General features: G+C 38.0%; 1 protein-coding gene across 1 annotated transcript in view; it reads left to right on the top strand.

The window, feature by feature from the left end:
• The window catches only part of MCC (MCC regulator of WNT signaling pathway), a 550138-nt gene that overhangs the window by 81983 nt on the left and 450739 nt on the right, over positions 1-17416 (top strand). The window lies entirely within an intron of this gene.

Here is a 17416-nt window from a genome sequence, read left to right as displayed (position 1 = left end):
AAAGTTCTTTCTCACAAAGGTTCATCATGGTTGTAGCTTTTCAAATGTGGAAACTGTTTTGTGCCTCAGTGAATTTTCTTCATTGTGTTTTGTGCCAAGAAAAAGCACTGAGAGCTTAGGCAACAGTGATATGAGCTGTAACAGCTTTTCCTTAAGTGAAGGTATGGCCACCAGTAGCATAGCAACACACAGCTCTACTTTATGAGATATTGTAGGTTTTCCCAAAATGCTTATGGTTTTTAATATTATTATAGGAGTTTTAGAAAATATATCTATGCAAGAGCATGAAAAGACAATTCACGAGATAAGACCTAGATGTGGTCAATAGGTACATAAAAATCTGTTCTAAAAAACTGTGAACTAAAATGAGACATAAATTCTATTTATTTATTTATGTATGTATGTATGTATGTATGTATGTATTATTGAACAGGTATATGCACATGGTACAAATTTCTAGAATACAAAATTATATACAACTATACAATAAAAGTATATTTCTTTCCTCCTCTGCTATCCTCCAACCAGTCCATTCTCCTCCCCAGGGACAATCACCATTACCAGTTTTTTTATGGGCCACTTTAATGGTTGCCCATGAATATGGGAATGTGTATACATATACATTTACACATGTATGTATTATTTATATGTGTGTGTATATATAAAATACATACGTATATAATCCTATGCACAACGTTCTATACTTTTCTTCCCCCATAACAGTTATTCTGGTAAGCTTTTTATATCACTACATATACAGCTGCCTTGTATTTTATCTCCCCAACATTTTTTTCAAATACAACTTTTCTGCCATACAGAAAAGTTGGAGCCTTATTCTTTTCAACAGTTGCATAATATTTAATTATGTGTTTATATACCATAATACATATTATGAGTCTACTATTTAAAATATTTCCACTATTTACCATCATTTGCCTTTATGATACTGCCATAAAACCTTATACATAGGTTATTTGGCTTATGTGAGAATACATCAGTAGGACATTTCCCAAAGGGTAGAATTGCTAGGTCAGGAGTATTCGTATTTTTAATTTTGTAGATATTACCAAATTTTCTCCATAGGGATTGTAGCAATTTACACTTGTACTAACCATGTATCGGAGTGGCTGTTACTCCACACTCTGACCAAAAGTGCCATCAAAAATTTGATCTTTGTTAACTATAATGGGTGGAAAGCCAAGATACTATTTTTTCCTATTGTTCTGAAAAACATTTTTATATTTTATATATATATTTTGTATCTTCTCTGAAGCTGGAAACGGGGAGAGACAGTCAGACAGACTCCCGCATGCGCCCGACCGGGATCCACCTGGCACGCCCTGCCCACCAGGAGGCGATGCTCTGCCCCTCCGGGGCGTCGCTCTGCTGAGACTAGAGCCACTCAAGTGCCTGGGGCAGAGGCCAAGGAGCCATCCCCAGTGCCCGGGCCATCTTTGCTCCAATGGAGCCTTTGCTGCGGGAGGGGAAGAGAGAGACAGAGAGGAAGGGGGGGGGGTGGAGAAGCAAATGGGCGCCTCTCCCACGTGCCCTGGCCAGGAATCAAACCCAGGCCCCCCGCACACCAGGCTGACGCTCTACCGCTGAGCCAACCGGCCAGGGCCTGAAAAACATTTTTAAATAAGAGAATAGCCAGTGTTGGTGTAGGTGTGAAGAAAAGAAGACTCATACATATTGCACCAAATCTATAACTGTTAAATATGTTACAAGTCATTTATTCAGTTGACATTTATTAAATGATTGCTATGTGTGAGCTGCTGGTCTGTGTGTTGGAGAGGGGACAAAAACCAGTTAAATATCCCTGTCCTCACAATCTGATAAACAAATAGTCGTCAGTATTGGAATGAGGTAGGAATGAGAAGTAGGACATGATTCTTGTTTATTTTTAAACTACCAAATCTTAATTGGTAAAAATTATCCTAATGATTTACATAGATGATTTAGATTTAACAGTATTAATAGAATCTGGATGATAAATTTTCATTGTCTCTAAGAACAATCCTTGTGTTGCTAAACTTATCTTCAGAAGGTTTGGAAATGACAATCAGAGCATAGGTCTATGTCTTTTCTAGTTAGCCACATTCCCAGCAAGTACAAATACACATTTTTGGTTCTTGGGTATAGAAGAGAAGGATAACTATGAAGTCATACAGTGGGCATCTCAATCCCTGTTTTCTCTGGGGTCTTCCTGGGGCTTCTACTCTAGCCTGAAGCCATCAAAGGACCCTAAATGATCCAGATCCTGAACTTCTTAAAATTTCTTAACAGCAAGCTTCAAACTTTTATTTGAGCTGTGAAAACTTTCACTGAAGTAAAGTCTTAATGCCTGACCTGTGGTGGCGCAGTGGATAAAGCGTCAACCTGGAAATGCTAAGGTTGCCGGTTCAAAAAAACCCTGGGCTTGCCTGGTCAAGACACATATGGGAGTTGATGCTTTCTGCTCCTCCCCCCTTCTCTCTCTCTCTCTCTCTCTCTCTCTCTCTCCCCTCTCTATAATAAATAAATAAAATCTTGAAGTAAAGTCTTAATCTGTAGCCTAATATATGTTTAAAAAAAACCAAGCAGGGTGGGGATGCTGTAAGCGACCTGCCTTGAAACACAGCATACTTTCATCTGTCTCCCGTTCCTTTGCTCTCTTCACCCCTGAGGAGCAGTTTGAAAGCCATTGCTCCTAAGAGAACCTCCCCAACAACCTATATTCATGATGTAAACAACCTCATGGTGTGCCAAGATTAGTGGCTATCAAACTTTTGCTCTCATCAGCATCCCTAGAAGATTTGGTAAAACATTCCACAAGCTTCTAATTCTATACTTCTGGGTCAGGACCCAGCAATTCACATTCCTACCCTCTTTCCAGGTGCTGCAGCTGCTCTGGGGACCATTGGCCTGTATATGTTGTGGAGCATTTTTTTCACATTCAGTAGGCTGGGGAGGAGGATTCTATTGTCAGATTAAGATTGGAAAATGCTAGTTTAAGAAGAATCAAACAGATTTTTAATAAACTTTGTAGTGTCAATGATATAGGTCATTTTGTATCTCTAAGAGAAGGATCTAGTATTTGACCCCAAACCAATCTTTTCCTCCCTTTTTTATTCTTTGAAAATAGAATAAATATGGAAAGTAGTATAGTGTGTATGACAAAAGAGGAATTCAGAAAAACTGGGACTCAATCAGGCAACTCTATAAATATTCAATTTATTTTTATTGCTCAGACAGTCTCCTTCCTCTGTCTTAGACCACTGTTCTAGGTACAACTTTCACTTTAAGAAACTATCAGACTCCATACCATTGAAGTGTTGGGAGTGAGCATGTCTGTGTGCGAGGCATGTCTTTGAGATGGACTTGAGGTTGTTTGCTAGGGTTATGTGAGGAGTTTGTATTAATATGTTTTCATGTGCTCCCAATCTGGCCTCTTGAGTTGGAAAGAACACTGGATGGGGAGCTAGAAGACCTAAGTTCTAGTCCTAGCTCTTCTGCAAACTAACCACTAGTTTAGTAATCTGTAAACTGAAGGGGTTTGACCAGATGAAAGACAGAGATTACAGCTCTCAAATTCCTGTGCCTGTGGGCCATGGCCAAATGAATAATTGGATGATGTGGAATGTCATGAATATATGGGCCCTACTGGAGGAACTGGGCTCACCACATTCCCAGTCATTATCCTGAATAATATACGGCCCCTGTTTTTGCAGGGAAGGCTATAGAGACTAAGAGAGGTTTGGTTACAAATTTATACATGTAGGAAATAGCAAGGGCAGGATTTCTTTTTTTTTTTTTTTTTAATAAATTTTTATTAATGGTAATGGGATGACATTAATAAATCAGGGTACATATATTCAAAGAAAACATGTCTAGGTTATTTTGTCATCAAATTATGTTGCAAACCCCTCGCCCAAAGTCAGATTGTCCTCCGTCACCCTCTAGCTAGTTCTCTGTGCCCCTCCCCCTCCCCCTAACTCTCTCCCTCCCTCCCTCCCATGTCCTCCCTCCCCCCCCCCCACCCTTGGTAACCACCACACTCTTGTCCATGTCTCTTAGTCTCATTTTTATGTTCCACCAATGTATGGAATCATGTAGTTCTTGTTTTTTTCTGATTTACTTATTTCACTCCTTATAATGTTATCAAGATCCCACCATTTTGCTGTAAATGATCTGATGTCATCATTTCTTATGGCTGAGTAGTATTCCATAGTGTATATGTGCCACATCTTCTTTATCCAGTCTTCTATTGAAGGGCTTTTTGGTTGTTTCCATGTCTTGGCCACTGTGAACAGTGCTGCAATGAACATGGGGCTACATGTGTCTTCACGTATCAATGTTTCTGAGGTTTTGGGGTATATACCCAGTAGAGGGATTGCTGGGTCATAAGGTAGTTCCATTTGCAGTTTTTTGAGGAACCACCATACTTTCCTCCATAATGGTTGTACTACTTTACAGTCCCACCAACAGTGAATGAGGGTTCCTTTTTCTCCACAGCCTCTCCAACATTTGCTATTACCCGTCTTGTTGATAATAGCTAATCTAACAGGAGTGAGGTGGTATCTCATTGTAGTTTTGATTTGCATTTCTCTAATAACTGATGAAGCTGAGCATCTTTTCATATATCTGTTGGCCACTTGTATCTCTTCCTGGGAGAAGTGTCTGTTCATGTCCTCTTCCCATTTTTTTATTGGATTGTTTGTTAGTTTGTTGTTGAGTTTTATGAGTTCTTTGTAAATTTTGGATATTAGGCCCTTATCTGAGCTGTCGTTTGAAAATATCAGTTCCCATATAGTTGGCTGTCTGTTTATTTTGATATCAGTTTCTCTTGCTGAGCAAAAACTTTTAATTCTGATGTAGTCCCATTCATTTATCTTTGCCTTCACGTCTCTTGCCATTGGAGTCAAGTTCATAAAATGTTCTTTAAAACCCAGGTCCATGATTTTAGTACCTATGTCTTCTTCTATGTACTTTATTGTTTCAGGTCTTATATTTAGGTCTTTGATCCATTTTGAATTAATTTTAGTACACGGGGACAGGCTGTAGTCGAGTTTCATTCTTTTTGCATGTGGCTTTCCAGTTTTCCCAACACCATTTGTTGAAGAGGCTTTCTTTTCTCCATTGTGTGTTGTTGCCCTTTATCAAAGATTATTTGACCATATATATGTGGTTTTATTTCTGGGCTTTCTATTCTGTTCCATTGGTCTGAGTGTCTATTTTTCTGCCAATACCATGCTGTTTTGATTATCGTGGCCCTATAATATAGTTTAAAGTCAGGTATTGTAATGCCCCCAGCTTCATTCTTTTTCCTTAGGATTGTTTTGGCTATTCGGGGTTTTTTATAGTTCCATATAAATCTGATGATTTTTTGTTCCATTTCTTTAAAAAATCTCATAGGGATTTTGATGGGAATTGCATTAAATTTGTATATTGCTTTGGGTAATATGGCCATTTTGATTATATTTATTCTTCCTATCCAAGAACAAGGAATATTTTTCCATCTCATTGTATCTTTTTCGATTTCCCTTAACAATGCTTTGTAATTTTCATTATATAGGTCCTTTACGTTCTTTGTTATGTTTATTCCTAGGTATTTTATTTTTTTTGTTGCAATCGTGAAGGGGATTATTTTTTTGAGTTTGTTTTCTAATATTTCATTGTTGGCATATAGAAAGGCTATGGACTTTTGTATGTTAATTTTGTATCCTGCGACCTTACTGTATTGGTTTATTGTTTCTAATAATCTTTTTGTGGAGTCCTTCGGGTTTTCGATGTATAGGATCATATCATCAGCAAAAAGTGATAGCTTTACTTCTTCTTTTCCGATATGGATGCCTTTTATTTCTTTGTCTTGTCTGATTGCTCTGGCCAGAACTTCTAGCACCACGTTGAATAAGAGTAGAGAGAGTGGACAACCCTGTCTTGTTCCTGATTTAAAGTAGAAAGTCCTCAGTTTTATGCCGTTTAATAGGATGTTGGCTGATGGTTTATCATATATGGCCTTTATCATGTTGAGATATTTTCCTTCTATACCCATTTTGTTGAGAGTCTTAAACATAAAATTGTGTTGTATTTTATCAAAAGCCTTTTCTGCATCTATTGATAAGATCATGTGGCTTTTGTTCTTTGTTTTGTTGATATGGTGTATTACGTTAACCGTTTTGTGTATGTTGAACCATCCTTGAGATTCTGGGATGAATCCCACTTGATCATGATGTATTATTTTTTTAATATGTTGTTGTATTCGGTTTGCCAGTATTTTGTTTAGTATTTTAGCATCTGTATTCATTAGAGATATTGGTCTGTAGTTTTCTTTCTTTGTGCCATCCTTGCCAGGTTTTGGTATGAGGGTTATGTTGGCGTCATAAAATGTGTTTGGAAGTATTGCTTCTTCTTCAATTTTTTGGAAGACTTTGAGTAGAATAGGAACCAAGTCTTCTTTGAATGTTTGATAGAATTCACTAGTATAACCGTCTGGGCCTGGACTTTTATTTTTGGGGAGATTTTTAATAGTTTTTTCTATTTCCTCCCTGCTGATTGGTCTGTTTAGGCTTTCTGCTTCTTCATGACTCAGTGTAGGAAGGTTGTATTGTTCTAGGAATTTATCCATTTCTTCTAGATTGTTGTATTTGGTGGCATATAATTTTTCATAGTATTCTACAATAATTCTTTGTATTTCTATGATGTCTGTGGTGATCTCTCCTCTTTCATTTTGGATTTTATTTATTTGAGTCCTGTGTCTTTTTTCCTTGGTGAGTCTTGCCAAGGGTTTGTCAATTTTGTTGATCTTTTCAAAGAACCAGCTCCTTGTTTTATTGATTTTTTCTATAGTTTTTCTGTTCTCTATTTCATTTATTTCTGCTCTGATTTTTATTATCTCCTTTCTTCGGCTGGTTTTGGGTTGTCTTTGTTCTTCTTTTTCTAGTTCCTTAAGGTGTGAAGTTAAGTGGTTTACTTCGGCTCTCTCTTGTTTGTTCATATAGGCCTGAAGTGATATGAACTTTCCTCTTATTACTGCTTTTGCTGCATCCCAGAGATTCTGATATGTCGTATTTTCATTTTCATTTGTCTGTATATATCTTTTGATTTCTGCGCTTATTTCTTCTTTGACCCATTCATTTTTTAGAAGTATGTTGTTTAGTTTCCACATTTTTGTGGGTTTTTCCCCCTCTTTTTTGCAGTTGAATTCTAGTTTCAAGGCTTTATGATCAGAAAATATGCTTGGTACAATTTCAATTTTTCTAAATTTGCTGATATTGTCTTTGTGGCCCAACATATGGTCAATTCTTGAGAATGTTCCATGTACACTAGAGAAAAATGTATACTCTGTCGCTTTGGGATGAAGTGTCCTGTAGATGTCTATCATATCCAGGTATTCTAGTATTTCGTTTAAGGCCACTATATCTTTATTGATTCTCTGTTTGGATGACCGATCTAGAGCCGTCAGCGGTGTATTGAGGTCTCCAAGTATGATTGTATTTTTGTTAGTTTTTGTTTTAAGGTCAATAAGTAGCTGTCTTATATATTTTGGTGCTCCTTGGTTTGGTGCATATATATTAAGGATTGTTATGTCTTCTTGATTCATCTTCCCCTTAATCATTATGAAATGACCATTTTTGTCTCTGAGTACTTTTTCTGTCTTGTAGTCAGCATTATTAGATATGAGTATTGCTACACCTGCTTTTTTTTGGGTGTTGTTTGCTTGGAGTATTGTTTTCCAGCCTTTCACTTTGAATTTGTTTTTATCCTTGTTGCTTAGATGTGTTTCTTGTAGGCAGCATATAGTTGGATTTTCTTTTTTAATCCATTCTGCTACTCTGTGTCTTTTTATTGGTAAGTTTAATCCATTTACATTTAGTGTAATTATTGACACTTGTGGGTTCCCTACTGCAATTTTATAAATTGCTTTCTGTTAGTTTTGTATCTAGTTTGATTCTTCTCTTTTGTTTTTCTATCATTTGTTTTTGTTTGTTTGTGTTCCATACTTCTTTCCTCTGTTGCTACCTTTTTTAAGTCAAGTGTTTTTGTGATGGTTTTTTTAAGGGTGGTTACCATTAAGTAATGAAAAGGGTACCTACCATATTGATTGTAGTACCCTATCTTATAAGTATTTCTGCACTTCATCATCCTTTGCTACTGTTAATCTCCATCCTCTCCCCCCTTTTTTTCCTTTGTTGTCACAGTTTAAGTTTGGTTTTATTGTGTTCTTGGTGGAGCTGTTACTTGTGGTGTTGTTCTTTTGTTCTTTGAATCTGGTTGGAAAACCCCCCTTAGTATTTCCTGGAGTGGGGGCTTTCTGTTGATAAATTCTCTCATCTTTTCTGTATTTGTGAATGTTTTTATATCTCCTTCATACTTGAAGGATAGCTTTGATGGGTATAGTATTCTTGGCTGAAAGTTCCTCTCTTTCAGGGCTTTAAATATTGGGGTCCACTCTCTTCTAGCTTGTAGAGTTTCTGCTGAGAAATCTGATGATAATCTAATAGGCCTTCCTTTATATGTTGTACTCTTCTTTTCCCTGGCTGCCTTGAGAATTTTTTCTTTGTCATTGGTTTGTGTCATCTTTATTATGATGTGCCTTGGAGTGGGTTTGTTGGGGTTAAGAAAACTTGGTGTTCTGTTTGCTTCTTGAATTTGTGGCTTTAGTTCCTTCCACAGGCTTGGGAAGTTCTCGTCTATTATTTGTTTGAGTATATTCTCCATTCCATTTTCTTTCTCTTCTCCCTCTGATATACCTATTATTCTTATGTTATTCTTTCTGATGGAGTCAGACAATTCCTGTAGGGCTTTCTCATTTTTTATTATTTTTGAGTCTCTTTCTTCTTCTCTCTGTTGTGCCTCAAGTTGTTTGTCTTCTATTTCACTAATCCTATCTTCAATCTGGGCTGTTCTGTTAGCTAAGCTTGTTACCTCGTTTTTTAGCTCGTGAATTGAGTTTTTCATTTCTGTTTGATTTGTTTTTATAGTTTCAATTTCCTTGGTAATATATTCTTTGTGTTCATTGAGTTGTTTTCTGATCTCCCTATATTGCCTTTCTGTGTTTTCTTGTATATCTCTGAGTATTTTTAAGATTTCTATTTTAAATTCTCTGTCATTTAGCTCCAAGGCTTCCAATATGTTAAGTCTTTTCTCCATAGATTTTTCCACATCTATTTGTGTTACCTCTCTTTCTTTTGTATCCATAATATTCTATTTCCTCTTTCTTATCGGCATCTGAGGGTGTTCTTATTGATAGCACTAATTAGAATTAATAAAGAGTAAAAAGAAAAAAAAAAAAAAGGGTAAAACACCCCACAAAAAAAAACAGTAATAATTTATTATTTCCCCCTTTTTTTCTCTCTTCTCTTTCCCTCCTCTCCCCTCCTCAGGGAAATATCGTGCCTATAATGGAGGGCCTGATTTGGGGTGAAGAGTTCAAGGGGCAAAAAAAAGGGAGTAGGGACCTACTAAATGCAAAAAAAAAAAAAAAAAAAGGAAGAAAATCTTAGACAAGCATAAGATGATTTGCTTGTAAGTGATGGTCAACTAAGAGATATAATGAGAGGGATAAGAGGGAATCAGAAAAAAGGACCAAAAAAGAATAATAAAGAAGAAAAAATAAAAATAATAAGTAAAAATCTGTTGTATTAAGTGGAGCAAAGACTAAATACAATGGAGACCTTGGGTTGGGAGGACCCAAAATGCCACAAAAATAAACAAACAAGAGAAAAAAAAATAAAAACAAAAGCAAAAAAGAGAAATAAAGCCAAAAAAAAGCCTTGAGTCCCAAATTAACTAATTTGTTCGTGATTGAGGATTATATGGGAGGAAAGTAAAATGAGAAAAGAAAAAACGAATAGAAAGGAAAAAATAAGAAAAAGAGAAAAACGAAGGAAGAAATAAAATAGGAGGAGAAAAAAACAAAATAAAGCAAGACAAAAAAAAACACAAAAAAAAAACAAAAGAGGAGAGAGTGAGAGTTAAGTGTTTTGGAGTATAACCTTAAAGGAGGGTGAGGATGAAGAAGAAAAATAAAATGCAACACTCATGGGTAGTGTAGTTCAAGAAAGGGGAAGCATAAGATGGGCAGAGAATAGAAGGACCGAGGTGGAGGAAATAAAGGCAAAAAGATAGAAGAAACAAACAACAACAACAACAACAAAAAATTAGTGGATCAAGTTGTAAAGTCTGTGGGTTTTTCTTGATTTTGAGAGGTTAACTTCTTCCGTTTTCTTTTCTCTCCCTCTTCCTAGTCGGTGACTCTGTACCCCAGGCTCTGCCCCTGTGTCACTCTTAGGTAGGGATTTGCAGTTGATGGGATTCTATGGCAATGTCATATAATTGGCTTTAGTCTTGCTGGAAGTAAAGGCTTGTTGGCGTTTGCAGGGTCCAACGATGAGAGAGTTCGCTTTCCTGGATTCTCTCTCCTAGTCCCCCCTTTCTGAATTAGCAGCCTGGTGATCCAGCTATAAGGCTGCAACTGCTTCTGCCTGGGGAGTAAGAGGCTCAAAGAGCTGGGAAATCCCCACTCTATCCCCACTCAGTGCAAGGCTTTGGGAAAGGCTCTGAGAGTCAGGGCCTCCAGTGTAATCAGGCGGGGGTGGGAGTCAATTGTTGTCAAGGTGACTGTTCAGCGCCTATCATTTAGTTGGACCTCTCAACCCAGGCTTTCCACACTTTGTAGCCTGTTTTTGCAGGGAAGAAGAGGCACTAGTCTCTGCTTACGACTAGTGTAGTATAGACCTTATTATCTGCCAAGTCCTTCTTGTTAGCGTTTATCCCTGAATATGGAGGCTCTATCAATCAGAAGTTGCCCCCGCCCCTTTAGCGAGAGGCACTTAAAAAATATCACGCCTCTTGTCTTGGATCGCTGAACTGAGAGAGATCTTATCAATTAGAACCGAGGGTGCGCAGATTTTATGGGTTAAGCTAATTTCAGTGATTGGGTCGCAGCTGTGCTTCCAAAGGTATTTTAGGCTGCCTGCGCGTGCCCCTCCCCCAACGCTTGATTGTTAGCTTGAATGGCTGGGTGAGGTGCCCCTCCCATGGAGAGAATCTCCCAAGCCTCTCCCGCTCGCCCTGCCGCTGGCGGCTGGACCGCACCAGGCGCAGGATAATGGAGCCCCCTGGGTGTGCGGGCCAGCAGGGCGCCCTGGGCGCGTGGAATGCCCAAGGCACGCGCGCGAATGGGGCGACCCCCACTCGCAGTGTGCGGGCTGCTGGGAACGTCAGCGGTGCTCAACCGGACCGGGCGCGCGCTCGGCTGCTCGCCGCGGCTCGCGTGGGCCGCTCACGGCGGCTCGCGGTTCCCAAGTATATGGGCTGACTCACCGCAGGCGCACTCCCTCGCGGCTTGAATGAGCGTTGCTGCGGTAGCTTCCTCCACACCCTCGTCTCTCAGATTCAAATGATAACAGTCCTTTCACTATCAGTTTGTGTGGAACTCCGGAATGCTCCGAGGATAAATTTTTCTGTTTCTAGTTGATAAATTTGTTGTGATTTAGGGGAGAGCTGTCGGACGCGCTTCTCACGGCGCCATTTCCGTGACGTCACTCCAAGGGCAGGATTTCAATCCTCTCTGAATCTAAAAGATGCTTTTCACTCTGCTCACTGCCCTAACACACCTACCCCTCAGCTTCTCCTCAAAATGTTTTATTTTTAAACATTTCCTATGGATCCTTCAAGATCCGGTAGATTTTGGACTAGATCTCAGCTCATCTACATTACAGCCAACAAGTTACTCAACCTGCGTGAGTCTTCTCAATTTCAAACAGAGGATAATAATATCCTCTTTGTATGTCTATCATGAAGGATTATGTCAAGTGCTGAGCACAAAGTATGTGCTCAATAAATAATAATTATATTAACTTATTCTGAGTTCTAATCACTGTGGACACAGTTTTGTATTCTGCCTTTTGCTCTTGAACAGTTTATCATAAGCATTTATGTTGCCCGGGTTCTGCACACTTATACTTAGAGGCAGCGTCTGTCTTCAGTAAGTGGGCAAGTAGAATTTACTTACCTATTCTTCTAGGATTGATATTTTGGTTCTAATGCTTATTTTATTAAAGTAGTATGGATATAGATTTTAAGAGCCAGACATGTCTGAGTTAAAATTTCCAATTCTATCACTGTTTGGTTTTGGATTAGTGATTTTCCTATAATAATAAGATATATATTATATATTATAGTGTATATATATGTGTGTGTGTATATATATATAGTGTATATATTAGGGTAGAGATATGTATTAATCTCTACACTAATACAATTTATATTTATATAATATGTATCTCTATACTAATATTTACACTGATCCATACCTGTCTTTTTTTAAATTGACCAGTTTTGGAGATTATGCCAATTAGAGCAAAGGCTGTTTGGTATTCATTACATTGTATAGATGAACCATAATTTATTTATCAGATACCCACTGATGGATGTTTAGATATATAATATGTAATATATTATAATAAGACTACTAATAATACTTACTTTTCAGCATTGTTCTGAGGAATAACTAAGACGATAAAACTTCTAACACTTTGCCAGGCACCTTTTAATTGTCAAGACAATGCTAGGTCTTAACCCTCTTAACCTGATGGGCAAAGCCAAAGGTATGGAACATTTAAGGCTGACCTAAATGGCATCAGCTCCCATCTTTGGCAGTCTTCTTGTGGATCAACTCAAACCCACTGCGGTTCTTGGCATACAAGCCCTCTGCTTGAACCTGCTGGTAGGATAGCAGTGGCACTCAGATCCCCGTGTAAGAGACATGGCCGCAGTCTTAAAAGTATTCTTTAGTTCTTAATTTATTTCTTATTTGCTTGTCTATGAGTAAAAATTATTATTTTCTTTTATTAATTCAAAACCCTTAAGAATTATTTTATTTACTGTTCATTTTAAAATAAGTTTAGACTTACAGAAAAGTGGCCAAGTGGCACAAAGAGTTCCCCTCTGACCCACCTTCCCCATGTTTACATCTTCCTTAATCATGGTACAATGACCAACATAGAAAATCAACACTGCACAGTGCCATCAACTGGTCTGTAGCCCTTGTTCAGATTTCACCAACTGTCTCAATGACACTGCACACTGCCATCAACTGGTCTGTAGCCCTTGTTCAGATTTCACCAACTGTCTCGCTGACACTGCACAGTGCCATCAACTGGTCTGTAGCCCTTGTTCAGATTTCACCAACTGTCTCGCTGACACTGCACAGTGCCATCAACTGGTCTGTAGCCCTTGTTCAGATTTTACCAACTGTCTCGCTGACACTGCACAGTGCCATCAACTAGTCTGTAGCCCTTATTCAGAGTTCACCAATTGTCTCCATGACATCCATTTTCTGGTCCTGGATTCAATCCAAGATCTCACGCTGCGTTTAGTTGTCATGTCTTTTTAAAATTTGTTTTTAATTTTTTTAACTGATTTCAGTTAAACTTTAATCTATATCAGAATTTTACACATGATTTTCTTTTTTTTTTAATTTCAGTTACAGTTGGCATTCAAAATTACTTTATATTCTTTTCAGGTGTACATGATAGTGGTTAGACATTTATGTAATTCACAAAATGATCCCCCAATAAAGTAAAAATTATTATTTTTTAAATTATCCTGAATGAATTGCCAGCTATAGTTTTAGGCTGGCTTAAAAAAAATGTGATTTAATTCTGCCTTCACTGGTGGGGACAGAAGTAGACTACAAACAGGATTGTGGAGAACGATTTTATTGCGGGTTCAGAGGAGGGCCGAGGACCACGCGGAGTTTCCGCATGCAGAGAATCTGTATCACATCTGCATAGGCGAAGGCTTGTTACTTGTTACGTCACAGCAGAATGTGTCTGATCTGGGCAACTTTAGAAAATTCTCCAATGGGTCTAGGATTGTTATTTCACGAGATAAATGATTTGTGACCACCTCGAATTTTTGATTAACATCAGATATCCATAGGCAAGACAGTCTTAAGATAGCAGCTCCCTTTTTTCAGCTAAAAGGAAATAAAACAGCATACAGCTGGAGTTTACGATGTCAGTTGCAGTGAAGAAGATGTGTCTGTAATTGGAAGGTACTGTTTGTGTTCACCTTCACCATGATTTTCCAGGATGAACAAATTGCATTATAGATAAGACAGGCAAGAGGTAAGGCTTTTAACATGTAAATTTATATTCTGGTTATAATTTATAAGGTGAACCTGTGAGTTTTTAATTGAGACATTGCTTTGGAGTACTTAGCCCTCGAATTGTCTAGCTTTTGAGACATAATTATGTAGAGGAGGGATGGACCATGGAGAGCATCTTGATTTTCTGAATCATCAGAGGGAAAATTATGCCTTTCACTGAAAGCCATACAGGGATTCTCCCTTCCTCTGAGCCCCCACAGCTCTTCCTGCACCGCCAACTCTGTGTTCATTAATCATGGTCTCATTATGTTTAAAAAAAATCACATAGACATGGGCTAGATACTTGAAATAATAATATTCTTTACAAACTTTTCACTTTTGCAAAAACCACAACATGTTTTGTGTGACTCCTTTCCCCCCAAATGACCTTGTCTGGTAGATTTTGAGCACTTTTTTTTTTTTTATCTTTACAAAGTTTGGAGAGTGAAAAGAATTCAAATTCTATTTACTAAGTAATTGAATCCTGTTTGGATGTACTGATGTCCACATTATATGCCACCTACAGATGACTAACAAGTTTTGGACAATTGAAGTGAACTATTGTCAAGGCCAAGTGTGAATTGCAAGCTACTAAAAAATCTTGACAGGATAATGACTCGAATGACCTGTAAGCTGATACCCTGTAAGGAGGCATTGTTTTTCTCCTGGTGGGCCACGGGATGCCAAAGCTAAGCTTCTTTGCTGACTTTTCTCTAACACTGCTCGTTAGATTCCAGGATTCTGACTGCCACTGTAGGTCTGGCATGTTGCTTTTTAAAAAAATGTCTTATACAAGCACATGAATCAAAATTCACAATGTGCAAAAAAGCTTAGTTGACATAGTAAGTTTCTATCCCATTCCTGTCTTCCAGATACAGTCCCCTCTCCAGAGACAGTCCCTGGTAACAGTTCCTTAGTTATCCTTCCAGAGATAATCTGTGTACATCAAGTACATATGGACATATATTCTATTTCTTTTATACATATGGTCATATAATATTTTCACTGATCTACACCTGTCTTTTTTAAGTTGATCAATTTTGGAGATTGTGCCACCATCATATGGAGCTGCCTTATTGTTTTTAAAGGTTGTCTGATATTCATTGCATTGTATAGATCGGGGGTTGAGAAACTTTTTGGCTGAATACCACATATTTTAAAATGTAATTCTGTGAGAGCCATACAATGACCCGTGTATGTTACGCATTATCCAATAAAAATTTAGTGTTGTCCTGGAGGACAGCTGTGATTGGCTCCAGCCACCAGCAACCATGAACATGAGTGGTAGGAAATGAATGGATTGTAATACATGAGAATGTTTTATATTTTTAACATTATTATTTCTTTTATTAAAGATTTGTCTGTGAGACAGATGCAGCCATCAAAAGAGCCACATCTGGCTCGCAAGCCATATGTTCCCGACCCCTGGTATAGATGAACCATAATTTATTAATCAGACACCCACTGGTGGATATTTAGATGATTTCTAATCTTTTGCTAATGCAAACAGCACTGGCATTGAATAACTCCATGTAGTCGTTGTTTTGCATACATCAGCATATCTGTAGGATACATTTCTAGAATTGGAATTGCTGGGTCAAATGGTTTATACAACATTTATTTTGACAAAAACTGTCAAATTGCAGGAGATGGTGTACAAGTTATGTGCCCACGAGCAGGGTTTGAGAGTGGCATGTGTTTTTAAGTCCTAGACCTGGCCTCTGTCACTGAATGGTATATTTTTCTGAACTTGGCCAGAGTTTAGAGCCTCTGGGCTCACTTGTGTTACACTGGTGACTTCCTGTCTGTGATCAAGACACAATTTCCAATGTTCTGGGACACTGTATTCTTTCCCAACCATTTGAGGGCCTTGCTTACAGCCTCAGTAGATTTATTTCTATATGTGTCTCGTCCTAGCTGATGGCTTTAAAGGAGCCCCGATGTTTCAGAGCCTTGAGTTTTGGTGATATGGAGGTATTGGACAGATTAGTTTATTTTCCTTGATTTGAAAGGCAACATAGGAGGGAGTCTTCTCACCTTTAAATAAACAAACTGAAGTTTTGACCTTTAAAGCTAAATGTTGGTGGTGTCATATGGCTATCACTTCACCACTGAGCCATTCTCTCTGCTAAGCCAAAATTACACTGTCCTGCAGGGCCTGGCTCCCTGCCAGCTCTCTCTTTGCCACTTCCTACCCAACTCCTGTTCCTCACCTTCGTTTCCTCTCCTCCTATGTATCCAAACAGCCCTTTATGATTCCTGTTGGAACTTGACCACCTCTCCCTGAGCCACTGTCATAACACGACAGGTCCAGGCACAAACTAGAGCTCCCTTTGATTTTTCTTTGTAGATCTTCTTCTCTGTACTGACTATTTTATAATCTGGGCTATGGTTTATATTCCAAACTTCTAAAATGTTAAAGAGCCCTTTTTGTCCAATCATGTAGAGCACAGTACTCACTTAAATTTATAATAGTGTGTTTAGTTGAGAGACTTATTTTCAAGGATTCAACTTTAACTTTATTTAAATTAAAAGATATTTATAACTATAAAGCTATGATAGCATTCTTGTGGTTTGTTTCCCCAATGCAACCTTCACTAATACTGAACATAGACTTAAATGTTGTTCTAGTGTAAACTTACTTTGCTTAGATTGATACATCCAGGTAAACAAAGATAGTGAGCTACCAAGGATACGGGCATTGTTGCTGTTTGGTACCATTAGTCCCATGTCGGTCTCTAATCTCTGGGGGAAGGAATTGCTTTAGTAACCTTCATGATACTTGGAACAGTATTCCTCAAAGAATGGCCCACAGACTAGTGCTTTCCTTACCTGACTGCAGCAAAATAGTACAGAAATTGGAAATAAATGTTCAGAAACTTTTATACCAATTTGACAGAGTTGAATCTCATTTTTATAATTGAGCTTATATTTTTTTGTCCTTTTATAATCTTTTTTGAAAACTTATTTTATTCTACAAAATATCAATCGATCACAAATTAGATTCTCTAAATTAATCTAGAAAGTTTCTCAAATTTTGGTGACTCTCTGGTTATAAGGCAGGTGCAATGCTCTAAAAATTGTTGCCTTAGCTTTTTTCATAGCGTGGCATGTTTGATATTCCCGTGTAGTACTTGAGGAAATGAGACACAGTGACAAAATATCTTGCCTCAGGCTACTGAATATGCTGGGATGAAATCTTTCCCTTATCGTTTCTGTGATCAGACTATAAGGCCTCATCTGCTTATCACATTATATTTTAATTATAATCAGAGAGTG

This window comes from Saccopteryx bilineata, chromosome 4, assembly GCF_036850765.1.
Source record: "Saccopteryx bilineata isolate mSacBil1 chromosome 4, mSacBil1_pri_phased_curated, whole genome shotgun sequence".
Taxonomy (NCBI): Eukaryota; Metazoa; Chordata; class Mammalia; order Chiroptera; family Emballonuridae; genus Saccopteryx; species Saccopteryx bilineata.
The sequence above is the reverse complement of the archived record's forward strand: the minus strand, read 5'-3'. Positions and strand labels throughout refer to the sequence as shown.